General features: G+C 46.1%; 1 non-coding gene across 1 annotated transcript; it reads left to right on the top strand.

Moving 5' to 3' along the window:
• The first annotated feature begins 18,082 nt into the window (after window positions 1-18,082).
• On the top strand, window positions 18,083-18,154 carry trnad-guc (transfer RNA aspartic acid (anticodon GUC)). The gene has a single exon. It is a non-coding gene; the product is annotated as a tRNA-Asp (tRNA).
• Window positions 18,155-18,849: the final 695 nt, after the last annotated feature.

The raw sequence follows: 18,849 nt of genomic DNA, 5'->3' as shown, positions 1-18,849 counted from the left end.
TAGCAGGTAAATTATTGCAGAGAATTCTCAGGGACAGGCTTGATACCCATTTAGAAACAAGTGGATTCATAAACGATAGACGGCGTGGTTTTGCGAAGGGAATGTCGTGCCTCAATTACTTGATCAAGATTTTTGAGGAGGTAAAGAAGATGATTCATTAGGGGGGGGCGGTGGATGTTGTTTACATGGACTTTAGTAAAGCATTTGACAAGATGCCTCATGGCAGACTGGTACGAAAGGTGGAGTCACACGGGATCAGAGGTGAGATGGTAAGATGGATACTGAACTGGCTCAGTCACAGAAGGCAAAGAGTAGCAGGAGACGGGAGTTTTTTGAATGGAAGGTTGTGACTAGTGGTGTTCCGTAGGGCTCTTTGCTTGGGCCTCTGTTGTTTGTGATGTACATAAACGATTTGGAGGAAAATGTAGCCGGTTTGATTCGTAATTTCGCGAATGATACCAGGGTTGGTGGAGTGGCAACTAGTGATGAGGATTGTCAGAAGATACAACAGAACATTGATTGGTTGGAGACTTGGGCAGCAAAATGGCAACAGGAGTTTAATCCGGACCAATGTGAGGAAATGCATTTTGGTGAGTCGAAATATATGGTAAATGATAAAACTGTCAGGAATATATAAAGTCAGAGAGATCTGGTCGTGCAGGTCCACAGATCTTTGAAGGTGGCAGCACAAGTGGACAAGGTAGTCAATAAAGCATGCAGAATGCTTGCCTTCATTGGACTGGAAATCGAGCACAAAAACTGGCATGTTATGCTGCAGTTGTATAGAAGCTTGGCAAGGCCGCACTTGGAATATTGCGCACAATCTTGGTCGCCACACCACCAGAAGGATGTGGAATCTTTGGAGAGGGCGCAGAGGACATTTACCAGGATGTTGCCTGGCCTGGAGGGTGTTAGCTATGTGGAGAGACTGAATAGACCTGGACTGTTGTCATTTGAAAGACGGAGGTTGAGGGGTGACCTGATAGAGGTCTACATAATTATGTGGGGCTTGGATATAGTGGATGGGTAGGCATTCTTTCCCAGGGTGGAGGGGCCAGTCACCAGGGGGCATAGTTTAAAGTCCGTGGGGCAACGTTTAGAGGATATGTGCGAGGCAGGTTTGTTTACGCTGAGGATAGTGAGTGCCTGGAATGCGTTGCCAGGGAAGGTAGTGGAAGCAGATATATTAATGGTGTTCAAAAGGCATCTTGAGAAACACATGGATAGAATGGGTATAGAGGGATACGGCACAAGGAAGTGCTAAGGGTTTTGGCAAAAGTTGGTACTGCTTGGAAGGCAGAAGGGCCAGTTCCTTGTGCTGGATTGTTCTTTGTTCTTGTTCTCTCGCCAACACGACATTGTTTTGCATTCCTCAGATACTGCTCCCTCTTTGTCACCGTTGTCCACTTCTCCATCACAACAACACCCCATCCTCTTACAGCCGGTAGCACAAGTGGATAGCACTGTGGCTTCACAGCGCTAGGGTCCCAGCTTCGATTCCCCGCTGGGTCACTGTCTGTGTGGAGTCTGCACGTTCTCCCCGTATCTGCGTGGGTTTCCTCCGGGTGCTCCGGTTTCCTCCCACAGTCCAAAGATGTGCAGGTTACGTGGATTGGCCATGCTAAATTGCCCTTAGTGACCAAGGTTAAGGTTAGGAGGGGTTATTGCGTTCCGGGGATAGGTTGGAAGTGATAGCTTAAGTGGGTCAGTGCAGTCTCGATGGGCCGAATGACCTCCTTCTGCCCTCTATGTTCTATGTTCTCCCTACGGCACCTACCTTTGCATTCACAGAGCGTGAAATATTTGTCGCTTTACGTCCTCCCGTCTCATAATTCTTGGCAGCAAACTGTCCTTTCTGGTGAAGCAGCTTTTCACTTGTGTTTCTTCAATTTGGTCTGCAGACTTCACTGCGCCCAATACCGTCTCCACTACATTCGGGAGTCTAAACATAGACTGGGAGACCGTTTTGCAGGACACCTTTACTCTGACCACAAGCATGACCCCAGCCTTTCTGTTGCGGCCATTTTAACTCAGCACCTTGCCATCATATCCACATGTTTGTCCTTGGCCTGCTGCAAGGATCCAGTGAAGCACAACGCAAGCTGCAGGAGCAGCATCGCATCTTCCAATTAGGATGTTACGGCCCTCAGGCCTCAACTTAAAGCTCAGCAACTTTAGACGTGGAACTTTTGAATCCATCTTTTTAAGCAAATGCAGTCTGGAGAGATTATATTTCTGGCAAGTGAATCCTGGGCAATGTCCAATGGCAGAGAGGGAAAATTCCTGAGAAATGCTTGTCCGGAATTCTTTCCAAACCGGGAGAGCATGCACCCCTGAGAATAATGTGATCTGTGGGTGTTTGGAACATGACAATGGAGTATTCCTGGGAGAGGGTGCATTACCAACGACTGAGCATGGAAAGGGTTTGCCGGGCGAATTTCCTGGACACTGAACAATCTTTATGCGTCTCATAATTATAAACGAGGGAGGACCTGCGCTGGTTTAATTTTTTCGATTGATCGTGGAGGATTGCAATAATCCAGGAGTGGTGTCAAACTACTTCAGGAATTTAGCACAGGGAACAGTCGAATCAGGGTGTGTTGCAATAATTGGGAGTGAGGAGGGATGACAATCTCTGATATATTTGTGTCCGATTTTGGAAACCCGCTCAGTCTGAGTTAATCATATATTTCAGAATAAATGAGAAATGTAACCTCTTCCAAAGGTATTTGAATTCTGAGCATTTTCCTCCCACTGCCATCAATCTGACAGGGTGGCAACTCACATTTTTCCCCGTCCCATGTCTTAAACACTCGGGGTACATTTGCTGTTACTTCCCTCTCTGCAATGTTAATCTCTGTGCCCACTCCGCTGCCAACACTCCCACCCACCCACTGCCCATTATATTGAAACTGAAATCCTGTCCCGGTTCAGACACAGAGAATGTTTCATCAGTAATTTCCAGACACTTCTTCCTTCTCTCTGACAGCGAATTTACTGGGAATTGCGATTCTGAGTCGGGGCAAGTGTGGCCTCGCTACCTGCACCACTCGCTACCTGGTGGCCATGGCGGCGGCAGATCTGATGTTTATGATCACTCGTCCCATACTGAACAAGATCAATCGCTATTATTTCCCCTGGAATTTCCTGGACCTTACTTATGTGTGCCGTGTTAACGGTGTTCTGATGCCTGCAGCCGCGGACTGTTCTGTCTGGTTCACCCTCACATTCTCCTTTGATCGATTTGTGGCCATTTGCTGCCAGAAACTGAAAAGACACTATTGCACCGGGAAAACAGCGGCTGTGGTCCTGTCAACAAGCGGCCTCTTGCTCTGTATAAAAAACATCCCACGGTACTTTACAAATAAACCTGTACAGATAATCGACAATGTGCCGTGGTTCTGTCAGACAAAGAGCAGCTATTACACTGATACCGGATGGGTTGTATACAACTGGTTTGATCAGATTTTAACTCCATTGATCCCATTCTTTTTAATCCTGTTGATCAACACTCTGACAGTCAGACACATTTTAATCACAAGTCGAAGCCGGAAGGCACTGAGGGCTCAGAGTCAGGGAGACAATCGTAAAGACCCAGAGATGGAGAGCAGAAGGAAGTCAATGATTTTACTCTTCAGCATCTCCGGAGCTTTCATTCTCCTCTGGACTGTGTTTGTTATTAAATTTTTCTATATTGATTTGAGAGGATTATATTACCTCACCATTCCACAATATAATTTACAAGAAGTCGGATTTATGATGCGGGATTTAAATTGCTGCACAAACACATTTATTTATGTGGTGACTCAGTCCAGGTTCAGGGAGCAGATCAAGATCGCGGTGAAATATCCGGTTACAACAATTATCAAATTAACCAATAAATAAAACTGACCTACAGCCCCTCAGCCAATCAGGATCTCCAGCCGCTGCCGGACAGCCTTTCAGCCAATCAGGAGGTCCAACCACAGAATGATGCCCCCTGAGCCAATCGGCAAGTTCAGAACACTGACTAACTGAAATCCCAAACAATCAGAGACTCCGCTTGGATATGGTGATGTCCGCAGTTGACAAGCTTTAATCACCCCCAATTGAACAAAACGGCAACACTTTCTAATGCTGCTGTTTCCTCTTCTTTCATCTTAATCTCCAACCCAGAGAAAAATGGTTCTGAGATATTCTGATCAATTCAGCAAACTGGAGGGAAGTTCCACATTCTGTTTAGTAATTGGTGATAAACATGCTGCTGTATTTCGAGAGGAAATTATTAGTTTTACTCTCATCTTGTTTTCTTATCTAGATTTAGTCTGACTACAATTGGGAATATCTGGAGCTCTTCCCTAGAAATTGTGCGGCATGCAAACACTGTCATCAGATTACCCCTGTCCTTCCCTCTTCACCGTTTACACTTCATGAAATGCGCTGCCTCACATCTGAAATTATGTTTGTGGATTTTGTTTGCACCTCAGCCAATGCATTTGCATTATTGCTACTCCTGTTATTAAAGTATAATCAGTAGTGCTATTAGTGGTATTGTTATAAGGAGACGGAGCACTCAAACAACGTACCCACCTTTTCAAACACGTCATACGAAAGTGTTGATCAATGTTCATCTTCAATTCTTGCCATTGTTATCCCCCGAGAATCATATTTATAATGTTTTGGGCTTTATTAGGCTTGATCGACATATATTGGCTTGAACGCTGTTTGCTTTTTTCTATATTATGCTCTGAAAATGCTTTTCTCCATTCATTCATCTAAGCTCTTTTGTTCCAAATAAACATGTGGTCTCCATTTTCTTCATACCAATCTGCTCCATTTCCTTCAATATATATTGAGTGGCATTGAGGGAGTAAGTTGGATGGTGATGATAACACATCTGTTCGATACAAACATACTTCCGATAAACAGCTGTATTCAATCACAATACCACTCAATTTCTGAGCTCCCATGGTCCTCTGGCACAGAAAATTTTGATTATTCAACAATCTTTTGAGTAAATATCGTCACCTTTCTACTAAATGGGTTGCTGCTTTTTGCTTTTGCTATTGTCCCACCGGTTCCAAACTCACAAACAATGGTTAACATTTTACCTGCAGCTAAGCTGTCTACCCTTATAAGTATTTTATATTTCTCAATCTTATCAACTTACTGCTCAAAATAAGAGGGAGCGGGAGAGAGAGAGTGAGAGAGAGTGTGTGTGTCAGAAATAAACTGTGCAAAATACCGGCCTAGCTTCTTCCATCTATCTTGATAGGACACTCGAAAAATCCCTGGAACAAATCTGATGAAACTTCATTAAGAGAGAGCGAGAGATGGAGTGTGTCTGCGTCAGAAAGAGTCGATGACTGTATGTGTGTATGAGAGGGAGAAAGATTGAAAGATAGAGGGAATCAGAAAGTGTTTGTGTGTGTGGGCGAGAGAGGGAGGTAGGTAGGGGGAGATCGGGTGTGTCAGAAAGAGTCTCTGTGTGCGTATGAGTGCGTGTGCGCGAGAAAGAGTGATTGTATATTTCAGAAAGCGTCTGTGTGTGAGTGTGTTTGTGTGAGAGGGAGAGAGAGGGGGGAAGAGAGCGAGAGAGTGGTGTCAGAAAGAGTCTGTGCCTGTGTGTGAGAGGGATTAAGAGAGAGTGAGTGTGTGTCAGAAAGAGTTTGTGTGCGTGGGTTTGCGCTGGAGAGAGACGATGTGTGCCAGAAAGAGTCTGTGTCTGTGTCTGTGAGAGAGAGAGTAAGAGAGACGGAGAGCATTGTGTCAGAAATTGTGTGTCTGCGAGAGGGAGAGCATGTGTGTCAGAAATAGAGTGTGTGTGTGTGCGCGAGGGGGCGAGCATGTGCGTCAGGAATAGTCTGTGTGTGCAGGAGAGAGAGATGTGCATCAGACATAGTCTGTGTCTGTGTGCGAGAGAGAGAGAGATGTCCGTCAGAAATCGTCTGTGTTTATGTGCAAGAGAGAGAGATGTGCGTCAAAAGTGGTCTGTTTGTGTGTGTGTCCAAGTGTGTGCGCGGGCGAGAGAGATGTGCGTCAGAAATAGTCTGTGTGTGCGAGAGAGTGAATTTGTGAGTCAAAAGTAGTCTGTGTGTGTGCAAGTGTGTGTGCGGGAGAGAGAGATGTGCGTCAGAAATAGTCTGTGCGTTTGCGAGAGAGGGAGGGATTGTGCATCAGAAATAGTCTGTGTGTGCGAGTGTGTGTGCGAGAGAGTGAATTTGTGAGTCAAAAGTAGTCTGTGTGTGTGCAAGTGTGTGCGCGGGAGAGCGAGATGTGCATCAGAAATAGTCTGCGTGCGTATGCAAGAGGGAGAGCATTGCGTCAGAAATAGTCTGTGTGTGCGTGCGAGAGAGATGTGTGCGTCAAAGGTAGTCTCTCTGTGTGTTTCTGTGCGAGAGAATGAACCTGTGACTCAAAGTTAGTCTGTGTGTCTGAGCGCAAGTGTGTGTGCGAGAGAGAGTTGTGCGTCAGAAATAGTCTGTGTGTGTGCAAGAGCGAGATGTGCATCAGAAATAGTCTATCTGTGTGTGCGCAAGAGAGTGAACCTGTACGTCAAAAGTAGTCTGTGCATGCGTGTGTGTGCATGAAAGAGTGAACATGCACGTCCAAAGTAGTATATGCATGTGTGTGTGCGAGTGTGTGCGAGAGAATGAACGTGTGCGTCAAAAGTAGTCTGTGTGTGCCAGAGAGTGCGTGTGCGTGTCAAAAGTAGCCTGTGTGTGCGCATGCATTAAAAGTAGTCTGTGTGTGTGAGCGAGTGTGTGCGTGCGTCTAAAGTAGTCTGTGTGTCATCAGCACTCCTATGCTCCTCAGCAAGATGCACAACGAGCCCATTGGCGACACTGGGCGAAGTGATGAGGAAGTGGACACTAGGAAAAGGACAGGAATTGAGACACTTCCAAATAAAACACCTCCTCCGCAAAGAGACTGTAGGGTACCCCGGGCCCCCAGAAAACACACGACTGGAGGACCTGAGAGGCAGCAGCAGCGAGACGGGGTGGATGTTTATGTCAAAATATTCGGATAGCTACTGGATGGAGCTAGAACTCCACTGGACGAGACCAGACAAAAATGGGAGTAGGCCGAACTGGGCAGAGATAGAGATAGTGATGGAGACAGAGGCAGAGGCAGAGAGAGATAGAGAGGTAGAATGTGCCAGAAAGAGTGTGTGGAGGAGAGAGAGAGTGAGAGTGTTTGTGTCAGAAAAACGTTTTTGAGAGTTGTGGTGTTGGGTGTTCTGACACACAGATGAGCCAACACGGTTGTATATGGTACAACGCTATTTTATTCAAACTTACTATGTACAGTTTTGTCTTTGCACTCTGCACGTGGGGGTTCCCTGCTTGTGATGTTGTAACAGCTCTTCTCTGTTTCTTTATCCCCAGACCTACTGCCCACCAGGTGTCGTGCTCGTGCTTTTTATGTGGTTGGTGTTCTTGTCTGTGATTGGTTGTGGTGTTGTGTGCTCTGATTTGCCTGTTGGTGTGTCCATCATGATGTGTGTGTTTGAATATCATGACATCACCCCTTTTTACAAAGATATGTGCCTACGTGGTAATAAATATGATCGTGTCGTGAGTGCATCTAAGAGTGTGTGTGTGTCGTGTGCAGCATGTGAATATGACGGAACTATGTACATGGGGCGATGTCGGGTGCGTCACATGAACCAAGTTGTACCATAACATAACATAAATGCGAACGAGAGAAGAAGAAAAAAAAACTTGAACAGTTGTCCAGTCAGACGACATCTGGAACGATAAACAACAACAGGTTATCATGTAAAATTGTGCAACTTGTTAAACATATGAACGGTATTATAAGTCCAGTCTAATGGGCTTGCGACGAGTTCGGGTTGACCGTCAGGGTGGCACACCACTCATCGGCTGGATTGATGGCATTGACCTTGTTGACATCGATGACGGAAACGCGGAAGGCATCCTGGTCATCTGCATCACTTAACTGGAAGTCTTGATGCGTGGGCTGGACGGTCCTGACTTGTCTGCGAGATTGTCGAGGATGCGCCGGATCCATGGGTTGAGCCGAACGACAGTGGGCTGCGTAGTGGCCCATCTTGCCACATCTGAGGCACTGTCGGTTTTTTGCAGGACCTTTTAAATGTAGAGCTCCACAATTGCCGCACGTCATGACGTCACGGCGTTCGTTGCGCCACTGCGCATGCGCAGTGCGATCTTGCGGTGGGCGCGCCTGCGCAGTGCGTCCCTCGTGGTGGCCGTTATTTTTGGCGCGCACCTGCGCGGGAGACCGCGAAAAGCGCGGGAAGCGGCCGCTGTCGTCCGGGCCGTGGGTCGGGAAGTAATCGACGGCCTGGATGCGTTCGACGTCGTGGGCGGCCTGGCTTGCCGATTCGACGGCTGGGGACCCCCTCCGTGCCAACTCGGACGCCTGAAATCGGGCAAAACGGCAGGTAGCATTTTCGTGGAGGACACAGGCTTCCACAGCAGACGCTAAGGTGAGGCTTTTCATTTTAAGAAGCTGCTGGCGTAGGCCACTAGAGGCAACGCCAAAAACAATCTGGTCCCTGATCATGGACTCTGTGGTGGTGCCGTAACCGCAGGACTGCGCTAGAATCCGGAGGTGCGTCAAGAAGGGTTGAAAAAGCTCCTCCTTACCTTGCAGGCGTTGCTGAAAGAGGTATCTTTCAAAACTTTCATTTACTTCAACTTGAAAGTGCTGGTCCAGTTTGAGGATGACCGTGTCATATTTGGATTGGTTTTCGCCTTCTTCGAACACCAGTGAGTTGAAGACGTCGGTGGCGTGCTGACCTGCGTAGAAGAGGAGCATTGCAATCTTCGTGTCATCCGAGGCACTCTGTTTTTCGGTGGCACGGATGTACAGGTCAAATCGCTGCCTGAAGAGCTTCCAATTGGTACCTAGGTTCCCCGCGACTTGCAACGGCTGCGGTTTGTCGGTGCGGTCCATGTCCAGAATGGCAGGTTAGTAGGCAGGTATCGATCCACTCCTGTACCATGTGGTGTTGGGTGTTCTGACACACAGATGAGCCAACACGGTTGTATATGGTACAACGCTATTTTATTCAAACTTACTATGTACAGTTTTGTCTTTGCACTCTGCACGTGGGGGTTCCCTGCTTGTGATGTTGTAACAGCTCTTCTCTGTTTCTTTATCCCCAGACCTACTGCCCACCAGGTGTCGTGCTCGTGCTTTTTATGTGGTTGGTGTTCTTGTCTGTGATTGGTTGTGGTGTTGTGTGCTCTGATTTGCCTGTTGGTGTGTCCATCATGATGTGTGTGTTTGAATATCATGACAAGAGTCTGTGACAGTGTGTATGTGAGAGAGAGATTGAAAGAGGTATAGCGAGGTAGAGAGAGAGATAAGGACAGCGAGAGAGAGCCAGAAAGAGTTTGTGTGTGTGCGTTTGAGAGAGAGAGAGCGTGTGACAGAACGGTCCTTGTCTGTCTGTGTGTGTGTGTGTGTGAAAGAGAGACACAGAGAGATAGGCAAACTCAGAAGCAATTTGTGTCTGTGTTTCTGAGGCAGAGAGCTAGAGGGAGTGCGATTGTATCAGAGAATATGTGCATATGTGTGAGAGGGAGACAGAAAAAGAGAATGTGTTTTGGAAATAGTTTATGCTAAGCGCGTGCCTGAGGGAGAGATCGTTTGTCTCTGAAAAAGTCTGTGACTGTGTATGTGTGGCAGCTAAACGTTCCAGGATTTAGATGTTTCAGGCGGGATAGAGGGGGATGTAAAAGGGGAGGCGGAGTTGTGCTACTGGTTAGGGAGAATATCACAGCTGTACTGCGGGAGGACACCTCAGAGGGCAGTGAGGCTATATGGGTAGAGATCAGGAATAAGAAGGGTGCAGTTACAATGTTGGGGGGGTTCCTACAGGCATCCCAACAGCCAGCGGGAGATAGAGGAGCAGATAGGTAGACAGATTTTGGAAAAGAGTAAAAACAACAGGGGTGTGGTGATGGGAGACTTCAACTTCACCAATATTGACTGGGACTCACTTAGTGCCAGGGGCCTAGACGGGGCGGAGTTTGTAAGGAGCATCCAGGAAGACTTCTTAAAACAATATGTAGACAGTCCAACTAGGGAAGGGACGGTACTGGACCTGGTATTGGGGAATGAGCCCGGCCAGGTGGTAGATGTTTCAGTAGGGGAGCATTTCGGTAACAGTGACCACAATTCAGTAAGTTTTAAAGTACTGGTGGACAAGGATAAGAGTGGTCCTAGGATGAATGTGCTAAATAGGAGGAAGGCTAATTATAACAATATTAGGCGGGAACTGAAGAACCTAGATTGGGGGCAGATGTTTGAGGGCAAATCAACATCTGACATGTGGGAGGCTTTCAAGTGTCAGTTGAAAGGAATTCAGGACCGGCATGTTCCTGTGAGGATGAAGGATATATACGGCAATTTTCGGGAATCTTGGTTAACGAGAGATATTGTAGGCCTCGTCAAAAAGAAAAAGGAGGCATTTGTCAGGGCTAAAAGGCTGGGAACAGATGAAGCCTGTGTGGAATATAAGGAAAGTAGGAAGGAACTTAAGCAAGGAGTCAGGAGGGCTAGAAGGGGTCATGATACGTCATTGGAAAGTAGGGTGAAGGAAAATCCCAAGGCTTTTTACACGTACATAAATAGCAAGAGGGTAGCAAAAGGGGAAAGAAAGCTCATTGACAGTGTACTGAATATCATAATTGCCCCACGCAGACCCAGTCCCGCAGACACTGTGCCCTGGGCCGACACACTTCTGACACGAATGTAACCAGCGTCGACGTGATTCGTGATTTTGGAACCTGCCGATCCCACCTCTCTTCATACTGTGTCCTGATGGTGAACAAGACAGTTTAATTCAATGTGTTTGCTGGGAAAAGCAAAAATACGCATCTCCTGATTTGCACAAAAGTCTGATGTATAATGTTGCTTGCTGACTATATAAGTAGTGGCCCTGTTTAGGCAACGGGTTAATTGAAATCGTTTTTACTTTACATGGAGCCAAATATAATTTCCGATCTAATTTCTGCGGAATCTCATGCCACTGGAACTAATCGCGTGAATATTGCTGCCATGAGCCCGCCTGCAGATTTCAGGGTCTGAAGTGAACAACCGCCTCAATATTTACAGCTTAATACACGTGGAAGAGATTGGGTGATCCTGCATCCAGTCTTCCAAAGTTAACATGGGACGATCTTCATTTCCACATGGTATTGAGTTGCCGCGATTGTACTGATTTCACAGACAAATCGAGCATCTTCAGTAAATGGAGTGATTTCAGAGGCACAGAAACCCTCAGTTGGACAAGCGGGGCTCACAAAATAGCATTTACTCGTTAGTATAGTGGTTAGTATCCCTGCCTGTCACGTGGGAGACCGGGGTTCAAATTCCCGACTGGGAGAGTTTGTACCTTCCCAGAAAAAAATTGCGAATTATTTTTTAGAATTGGAACATCGGCTGTCGAATCCGCCAAGGCACACCGCCCCAGAGATGCAATCAACAGGGCGGAATTGAGACTGCTCATCAAAACCGCCCGCACCAATATTTCTGTGCAATGCGTGGGTCAGCGAACCGGACACATTACCTTCTTCATTTCCCACATTTGCCCCTGTAAAAGAAAAACGCTGACTTCAACATGCGCCATTTGTCACACACTATATGCACACGCAAAAACGATACAATTCAAAGAGATTTCAACAACGGTCAACTCAACCAACTCAGGCAGGATCGGACAGTGATTCGCAGCTACTGGTTAGGAACAGATTCGCCGATACAGATGACCTGCACCCCGCGATATAAAACAACGGCCTTCGAACCGCGATGAAAATGCAGAAACTGGACAAAAAATGTATAAATCTGATGAACCGGATCATCTCTCAACACGCATCAGCCTCATTCCAAGAAATGTCTTGTAAAGTGACGCATAGTGGACCCTTCTGAACCGTGGTTCCTGAATTTGTCTTTCATGTCTTCTTTGCTTCACTACTCTGTCTATTATTACGAAGTAAAGGGGAACGAAATCTCATTGACAGTGTACTGAATATCATAATTGCCCCACGCAGACCCAGCCCCTCAGACACTGTGCCCTGGGCCGACACACTTCTGACACGAATGTAACCAGCGTCGACGTGATTCGTGATATTGGAGCCTGCCGATCCATCTCTCTTCATACTGTGTCGTGGTGGTGAACAAGACAGTTTAATTCAATGTGTTTTCTGGGAAAAGCAAAAATACGCATCTCCTGATTTGCACTAAAGTCTAATGTTGCTTGCTGACTATATAAGTAGTGGCCCTGTTTAGGCAACTGGTTAATTTAAATTGTTTTTACTTTACATGGAGCCAAACATAATTTCTGATATAATTTTTGCGGAATCTCATGCCAGTGGAACTGATCGCGTGAATATTGCTGCCATTAGCCCGCCTGCAGATGTCAGGGTCTGAAGTGAACAACCGCCTCAATATTTACAGCTCAATACATGCGGAACTGTTTGGGTGATCTTGCATCCAGTCTTCCAAAATTAACATGGGACGATCTTCCTTTCCACATGGTATTGAGTTGCCGCGATTTTACTGATTTCACAGACAAATCGAGCATCTTCAGTAAATGGAGTGATTTCAGAGGCGCAGAAACCCTCAGTTGGCCAAGCGTGTCTCCCCAAACCGAAGTTCCTCGTTAGTATAGTGGTTAGTATCCCCACCTGTCGCGCGGGAGACCGGGGTTCAATTCCCCGACAGGGAGAGTTTGTACCTTACCAGAAAAATATTGGGATTGATTTTTTAGAATAGGTACATCGGCTGTCGAATCCGCCAAGACACACCGCCCCAGAGATGCAATCAACAGTGCGGAATTGAGACCGCTCATCAAAACCGGCCACACCAATATTTCTGTGCAATGCGTGGGTCAGCGAAACGGACACATACCTTCTTCATTTCCCACATTTGCCCCTTAAAAGAAAAACGCTGCCTACAACATGCGCCATTTTTCGCACACGATATGCACTCGCAAAAACGATACAATTCAAAGAGATTTCTCCAACGGTCAACTCAACCAATTCGTGAATAATAAGACAATCAAGCAGGATCGGACAGTGACTCGCAGCTACTGGTTAGGAACAGATTCGCCGATACAGATGACCTGCACCCCGCGATATTAAACAACGGCCTTCGAACCGCGATGAAAATGCAAAAACTGGACACAAAATGTATAAATTTGATGAACCGGATCATCTCTCAACACGCATCAGCCTCATTCCAAGAAATGTCTTGTAAAGTGACGCATAGTGGACCCTTCTGAACCGTGGTTCCTGAATTTGTCTTTCATGTCTTCTTTGCTTCACTACTCTGTCTATTATTCCGAAGTAAAGGGGAACGAAATCTCATTGACAGTGTACTGAATATCATAATTGCCCCACGCAGACCCAGTCCCTCAGACACTGTGCGCTGGGCCGACACACTTCTGACACGAATGTAACCAGCGTCGACGTGATTCGTGATTTTGGAACCTGCCGATCCCATCTCTCTTCATACTGTGTCGTGATGGTGAACAAGACAGTTTAATTCAATGTGTTTTCTGGGAAAAGCAAAAATACACATCTCCTGATTTGCACAAAAGTCTGATGTATAATGTTGCTTGCTGACTATATAAGTAGTGGCCCTGTTTAGGGAACTGGTTAATTGAAATCGTTCTTACTTTACATGGAGCCAAACATAATTTCCGATCTAATTTTTGCGGAATCTCATGCCACTGGAACTGATCGCGTGAATATTGCTGCCATTAGCCCGCCTGCAGATGTGAGGGTCTGAAGTGAAGAACCGCCTCAATATTTACAGCTCAATACACGCGGAAGTGTTTGGGTGATCCTGCATCCAGTCTTCCAAAATTAACATGGGACGATCTTCCTTTCCACATGGTATTGAGTTGCCGCGATTTTACTGATTTCACAGACAAATCGAGCATCTTCAGTAAATGGAGTGATTTCAGAGGCGCAGAAACCCTCAGTTGGCCAAGCGTGACGTGCCAAATTGAACTTCCCCGTTAGTATAGTGGTTAGTATCCCCGTCTATCACGTGGGAGACCGGGGTTCAATTCCCCGACGGCGAGAGTTTGTAGCTTACCAGAAAAAAATTGGCAATCGTTTTTTAGAATTGGTACATCGGCTGTCGAATCCGCCAAGGCACACCGCCCCAGAGATGCAATCAACAGTGCGGAATTGAGACTGCTCATCAAAACCGCACACACCAATATTTCTGTGCAATGCGTGGGTCAGCGAAACGGACACATTACCTTCTTCATTTCCCATATTTGCCCCTGTAAAAGAAAAACGCTGCCTTCAACATGCGCCATTTGTCGCACACGATATGCACTCGCAAAAACGATACAATTCAAAGAGATTTCTCCAACGGTCAACTCAACCAACTCGTGAATAATAAGACAATCAAGCAGGATCGGACAGTGACTCGCAGCTACTGGTTAGGAACAGATTCGCCGATACAGATGACCTGCACCCCGCGATATTAAACAACGGCCTTCGAACCGCGATGAAAATGCAAAAACTGGACACAAAATGTATAAATTTGATGAACCGGATCATCTCCCAACACGCATCAGCCTCATTCCAAGCAATGTCTTGTAAAGTGACGCATAGTGGACCCTTCTGAACCGTGGTTCCTGGATTTGTCTTTCATGTCTTCTTTGCTTCACTACTCTGTCTATTATTACGAAGTAAAGGGGAACGAAATCTCATTGACAGTGTACTGAATATCATAATTGCCCCACGCAGACCCAGTCCCTCAGACACTGTGCCCTGGGCCGACACACTTATGAAACGAATGTAACCACCGTCGACGTGATTCGTGATTTTGGAACCTGCCGATCCCATCTCTCTTCATACTGTGTCGTGATGGTGAACAAGACAGTTTAATTCAATGTGTTTTCTGGGAAAAGCAAAAATACACATCTCCTGATTAGCACAAAAGTCTGATGTATAATGTTGCTTGTTGACTATATAAGTAGTGGCAATGTTTAGGCAACTGGTTAATTGAAATCGTTTTTACTTTACATGGAGCCAAACATAATTTCCGATATAATTTTTGCGGAATCTCATGCCACTGGAACTGATCGCGTGAATATTGCTGGCATTAGCCCGCCTGCAGATGTCAGGGTCTGAAGTGAAGAACCGCCTCAATATTTACAGCTCAATACACGTGGAAGTGTTTGGGTGATCCTGCATCCAGTCTTCCAAAATTAACATGGGACGATCTTCCTTTCCACATGGTATTGAGTTGCCGCGATTTTACTGATTTCACAGACAAATCGAGCATCTTCAGTAAATGGAGTGATATCAGAGGCGCAGAAACCCTCAGTTGGCCAAGCGTGTCGCATTAAACCGCAGTTCCTTGTTAGTATAGTGGTTAGTATCCCCTCCCGTCACGCGGGAGACTGGGGTTCAATTCCCTGACGGGGAGAGTCTGTACCTTACCAGAAAAAAATTGGGAATGATTTTTTAGAATTGGTACATCGGCTGTCGAATCCGCCAAGGCACACCGTCCCAGAGATGCAATCAACAGGGCGGAATTGAGACCGCTCATCAAAACCGCCCGCACCAATATTTCTGTGCAATGCGTGCGTTAGCGAAACAGACACATTACCTTCTTCATTTCCCATATTTGCCCCTGTAAAAGAAAAACGCTGCCTTCAACATGCGCCATTTGTCGCACACGATATGCACTCGCAAAAACGATACAATTCAAAGAGATTTCTCCAACGGTCAACTCAACCAACTCGTGAATAATAAGACAATCAAGCAGGATCGGACAGTGACTCGCAGCTCCTGGTTAGGAACAGATTCGCCGATACAGATGACCTGCACCCCGCGATATTAAACAACGGCCTTCGAACCGCGATGAAAATGCAAAAACTGTACGCAAAATGTCTAAATTTGATGAACCGGATCATCTCTCAACACGCATCAGCCTCATTCCAAGAAATGTCTTGTAAAGTGACGCATAGTGGACCCTTCTGAACCGTGGTTCCTGAATTTGTCTTTCATGTTTTCTTTGCTTCACTACTCTGACTATTATTACGAAGTAAAGGGCGACGAAATCTCATTGACAGTGTACTGAATATCATAATTGCCCCACGCAGACCCAGTCCCTCAGACACTGTGCCCTGGGCCAACACACTTCTGACACAAATGTAACCAGCGTCGACGTGATTCGTGATTTTGGACCCTGCCGATCCCATCTCTCTTCATACTGTGTCGTGGTGGTGAACAAGACAGTTTAATTCAATGTGTTTTCTGGGAAAAGCAAAAATACACATCTCCTGATTTGTACAAAAGTCTGATGTATAATGTTGCTAGCTGACTATATAAGTAGTAGCCCTGTTTAGGCAACTGGTTATTTGAAATTGTTTTTACTTTACATGGAGCCAAACATAATTTCCGATATAATTTTTGCGGAATCTCATGCCACTGGAACTGATCGCGTCAATATTGCTGCCATTAGCCCGCCTGCAGATGTCAGGGTCTGAAGTGAACAACAGCCTCAATATTTACAGCTCAATACACGTGGAAGTGTTTGGGTGATCCTGCATCCAGTCTTCCAATATTAAAATGGGACGATCTTCCTTTCCACATGGTATTGAGTTGCCGCGATTTTACTGATTTCACAGACAAATCGAGCATCTTCAGTGAATGGAGTGATTTCAGAGGCGCAGAAACCCTCAGTTGGCCAAGCGTGGCTCACAAAATCGAAGTTCCCCGTTAGTATAGTCGTTAGTATCCCAGCCTGTCACGTGGGAGACCGGGGTTCAATTCCCCGACGGGGAGAGTTTGTACTTTACCAGAAAAAAATTGGGAATCGTTTTTTAGAATTGGTACATCGGCTGTCAAATCCGCCAAGGCACAATGCCCCAGAGATGCAATCAACAGTGCGGAATTGAGACTGCTCATCAAAACCGCCCACACCAATATTTCTGTGCAATGCGTGGGTCAGCGAAACGGACACATTACCTTCTTCATTTCCCATATTTGCCCCTGTAAAAGAAAAACGCTGCCTTCAACATGCGCCATTTGTCGCACACGATATGCACTCGCAAAAACGATACAATTCAAAGAGATTTCTCCAACGGTCAACTCAACCAACTCGTGAATAATAAGACAATCAAGCAGGATCGGACAGTGACTCGCAGCTACTGGTTAGGAACAGATTCGCCGATACAGATGACCTGCACCCCGCGATATTAAACAACGACCTTCGAACCGCGATGAAAATGCAAAAACTGTACGCAAAATGTCTAAATTTGATGAACCGGATCATCTCTCAACACGCATCAGCCTCATTCCAAGAAATGTCTTGTAAAGTGACGCATAGTGGACCCTTCTGAACCGTGGTTCCTGAATTTGTCTTTCATGTCTTCTTTGCTTCACTACTCTGTCTATTATTACGAAGTAAAGGGGAACGAAATCTCATTGACAGTGTACTGAATATCATAATTGCCCCACGCAGACCCAGTCCCTCAGACACTGTGCGCTGGGCCGACACACTTCTGACACGAATGTAACCAGCGTCGACGTGATTCGTGATTTTGGAACCTGCCGATCCCATCTCTCTTCATACTGTGTCGTGATGGTGAACAAGACAGTTTAATTCAATGTGTTTTCTGGGAAAAGCAAAAAGACACATCTCCTGATTTGCACAAAAGTCTGATGTATAATGTTGCTAGCTGACTATATAAGTAGTGGCCCTATTTAGGCAACTGGTTAATTGAAATTGTTTTTACTTTACATGGAGCCAAACATAATTTCCGGTCTAATTTTTGCGGAATCTCATGCCACTGGAACTGATCGCGTGAATATTGCTGCCATTAGCCCACCTGCAGATGTCAGGGTCTGAAGTGAACAACCGCCTCAATATTTACAGCTCAATACACGTGGAAGTGTTTGGGTGATCCTGCATCCAGTCTTCCAAAATTAACATGGGACGATCTTCCTTTCCACATGGTATTGAGTTGCCGCGATTTTACTGATTTCACAGACAAATCGAGCATCTTCAGTAAATGGAGTGATTTCAGAGGCGCAGAAACCCTCAGTTGGCCAAGCGTGGCTCGCCAAATCGAAGTTCCTCGTTAGTATAGTGGTTAGTATCCCCGCCTGTCACGCGGGAGACCGTGGTTCAATTCCCCGACGGGGAGAGTTTGTACCTGACCAGAAAAAAATTGGGAATGATTTTTTACAATTGGTACATCGGCTGTCGAATCCGCCAAGGCACACCGCCCCAGAGATGCAATCAACAGTGCGGAATTGAGACCGCTCATCAAAACCGCCCGCACCAATATTTCTGTGCAATGCATGGGTCAGCGAAGCGGACACATACCTTCTTCATTTCCCACATTTGCCCCTGTAAAAGAAAAACGCTGCCTTCAACATGCGCCATTTGTCGCACACGATATGCACTCGCAAAAACGATACAATTCAAAGAGATTTCTCCAACGGTCAACTCAACCAACTCAGGCAGGATCGGACAGTGACTCGCAGCTACTGGTTAGGAACAGATTCCCCGATACAGATGACCTGCACCCCGCGATATTAAACAACGGCCTTCGAACCGCGATGAAAATGCAAAAACTGGACACAAAATGTATAAATTTGATGAACCGGATCATCTCTCAACACGCATCAGCCTCATTCCAAGAAATGTCTTGTAAAGTGACGCATAGTGGACCCTTCTGAACCGTGGTTCCTGAATTTGTCTTTCATGTCTTCTTTGCTTCACTACTCTGTCTATTATTACGAAGTAAAGGGGAACAAAATCTCATTGACAGTGTACTGAATATCATAATTGCCCCACGCAGACCCAGTCCCTCAGACACTGTGCCCTGGGCCGACA

The sequence above is a fragment of the Scyliorhinus torazame genome, chromosome 25 (genome assembly GCF_047496885.1).
Source record: "Scyliorhinus torazame isolate Kashiwa2021f chromosome 25, sScyTor2.1, whole genome shotgun sequence".
Classification (NCBI taxonomy): domain Eukaryota; kingdom Metazoa; phylum Chordata; class Chondrichthyes; order Carcharhiniformes; family Scyliorhinidae; genus Scyliorhinus; species Scyliorhinus torazame.
The sequence above is the reverse complement of the archived record's forward strand: the minus strand, read 5'-3'. Positions and strand labels throughout refer to the sequence as shown.